The following is a 2827-nucleotide window of genomic DNA, read 5'->3' as shown; positions in this document are numbered from 1 at the left end:
ATTATCCTGTGATGAACGCAGCTATTTCTGATGGGCACTTCCCACAACCTCAAAGGTGAAGCACCTCCTGCACTGGTGAGGTGGCAGAAAACCAGGACTGGTTTTGCTTTGGGAAGGGGTGTTTTGGGAAAGGAAGGAGGAAACATTACTGGGCGCCATGTTGGGAATAACTTGCCCTACCTGGCCAAGAATGGATTGAATGGTGCACCGCTTTCTCCTTGAGCCGGAGGTTGCTCAGCAGTCTCAGGATTCCTTTCTGCATCCTGTCAAAATTTATTTATTTATTTATATCCCACCCTATCCCGCAAGCGGGCTTAGGGCGGCTCACAACACATAGATACACAGTCTAAAAGATTAAAACATAATACTATAAAAGTTGCAGTTAAAGCAAAGATCACTGTTTGAAGCAATGCAGTCCTCGCAGAGGACTGTACCACTCCATCGTTGGGAGTGTGGAAGGTGCTCAGCTGCCCCCGCACGAAAACTGTATCCCATGTCAAGATGCGCCACCTCAAAGCGGTGCTTATTATATTATTTGCCAACCTACGGAAGCCACTGGAAATGCTTCCATGTAGATTCAGCTCCATGTGGCATCCATATCAGTGTCATTTGCGCAGAGTTTTCAAAGTGGCAAGTTTGTGGAGCATGAACTGAACACATCCAAAGGCTACCTAATGGTCATCCTCATTGTGCCATGAAGTTAATTGGCTGAACTTGCTTGGTAGATAAATCAAGATGGGTAGCCATGTTAGTCTGTCTGTAGCAGTAGAAAAGAGCAAGCGTTCAGGAGCACCTTAAAGACGAACAAAATATGTGGCAGGTTAGGAGCTTTCATGAGTCACTGTTCACTTCTTCTGATATTTGAAAGCTAACACAGAGTATCTAACGCAGGTATTTGAAGAAGTGAGCAGTGACTCACGAAAGCTCCTCCCCTGCCACAGATTTTGTTCATCTTGAAATTTTGTTCATCTTGAAGGTGCTCCTGGACTCTTGCTCTTTTCAGATCTGAAGAAGTGAGCAGTGACTCACAAAAGTTCCTCCCCTGCTCCAAATTTTGTTCATATTGAAGGTGCTCCTGGACTCTTGCTCTTTTCAGATCTGAAGAAGTGAGCTGTGACTCAGGAAAGTTCCTACCGTGCCACATATTTTGTTAGTTTTGAAGGTGCTATGGGGCTCTTGCTCTTTTCTATTGCTTGGGTGAGTCCCTAGCTTTTGGTCAGATTATACCTCACAGGGTTGTTGTGAGGATAAAACGGGGTGCAGAGGACCACATACACCACTCCTAGCTGTGTAGTTTTGTATTAAGGCCATGCCACCTGGGAATGCCTCAAGATCAGGCGGTTCATTTTAATCGTCATGGCCAGTAAGTAAACCTAACCCATCCACCTGAGACACGACTTTTCCCAATGCAGGGAAGTGTATATTTTCCCTCCCCACCCCAACAAAGTAAAACCACGGAACCTCCTGCTTTGCAGATGTCACAGCCTGGGAAAAACTGGAGAATCCCCAGCTTCTGCTGATTGTACAAACTGGCCCTGCAGTGTAGTCCCTTGCCCTGAAAGGACTGTACCACCTTCAGGGAAGGAGTGCTCAACGTGGCACTTCGTCGTTGAGGCAAAGGGGCAGAACTAGAGTGAGCAGGCGGTTACCAAGCTCCCGGGGGAAATCCTCATTTCCTCCATCTCTGCAAACCGAGAACAGCTGGACAGAATGTGCATGCGCGCTGGGCGTCTCCTTTTAGCCCCGCCCCTTCACCTAACGGCCACGCCTCGCTTTGCGTTTCAAACGCGAAGGCGCGTGAAAGGTGAAGGGGGGTGGGGCTGTTGTAACAGAACAGAGGGGAATTATACCCGCATGCGCACTCGGCCCTAGGCGGCTTAGGGTCGCAGGTCGTTCGACAATTAGATCCCTATTTCCTGCGTCCCCGGAATTCCTCAAAGGAATTTCCGGTGTAAACTAATGACAAAACCAACGGATGTGAGATAAAGGGGGAAGGGGATGAACCATAGAGTTTCCAAGGGATAGAGCGATGCCGTTTTTATCCCATAAACTATGGAGGCTTTTAAGTTTAGCTGGAAATCCATGCTGTCCTTCGCTTTAGTCTCAGTCCAATTTTATGTGGGAATTTTTTTTATTCTTGGCATGTTGCGCCTCGCATTACTTTTTTAATTTTTTCCTCGCTCTGTTTCGAACCGAACATCCGAAGCTAAAGATTTGCGCGTGCACAATGGCTCCACACATCTCTGTAGAACGGGATTGTCATAGGGCGCAAGCGTCTTTGGAAACGGACTGCGATGCAACGCATGCGCAGAAAAGGTAGCCCCACAAAAGGAGGAACAAAGAAAGACTATCCAACCAATCATTGTTGGATTTGTATTGACGTCACATACTGGTAATCGTGAACACAGAGTATGCCAAGTGTTTTTTACAGAGCCGCAGTAGCTCGCCGTGATCGTATAGTGGTTAGTACTCTGCGTTGTGGCCGCAGCAACCTCGGTTCGAATCCGAGTCACGGCAGGAGTGGCAATAATTTTTTTTCTCAATTCCGACTGAAAAACAAATGCTATTCTTTTCATGGTCCTTTCTCCAGTACCGCGATCGGCTAAAAGTTTCATTCAGAAAAGGATTATTTAATAAGGAAAATCAGTGGCAACCAACTTGTCGTTCTACACAAGGTGCAGAAAGAGCCATGTTTTCTATACCACGATCTTAAATCAAAGCACATCACCGGGTCAGGCTGGTAAATGCAGGAATTCCTTTGCTCTGGACGAAATCTGTGATCCAAATCTTATTGCACTGTTTATTTGGATGCCCCGATCCTGCGGAT

General features: G+C 46.8%; 1 non-coding gene across 1 annotated transcript; it reads left to right on the top strand.

The window, feature by feature from the left end:
* The first annotated feature begins 2445 nt into the window (after positions 1-2445).
* TRNAH-GUG lies at positions 2446-2517 on the top strand. Its single transcript has one exon. It is a non-coding gene; the product is annotated as a tRNA-His (tRNA).
* The last annotated feature ends 310 nt before the right edge of the window (positions 2518-2827 follow it).

Source organism: Gekko japonicus, unplaced genomic scaffold (genome assembly GCF_001447785.1).
Source record: "Gekko japonicus isolate JY-2015 unplaced genomic scaffold, Gekko_japonicus_V1.1 scaffold1207, whole genome shotgun sequence".
NCBI classification, from domain to species: domain Eukaryota; kingdom Metazoa; phylum Chordata; class Lepidosauria; order Squamata; family Gekkonidae; genus Gekko; species Gekko japonicus.
This window is presented reverse-complemented; position numbering and strand designations above follow the sequence as displayed.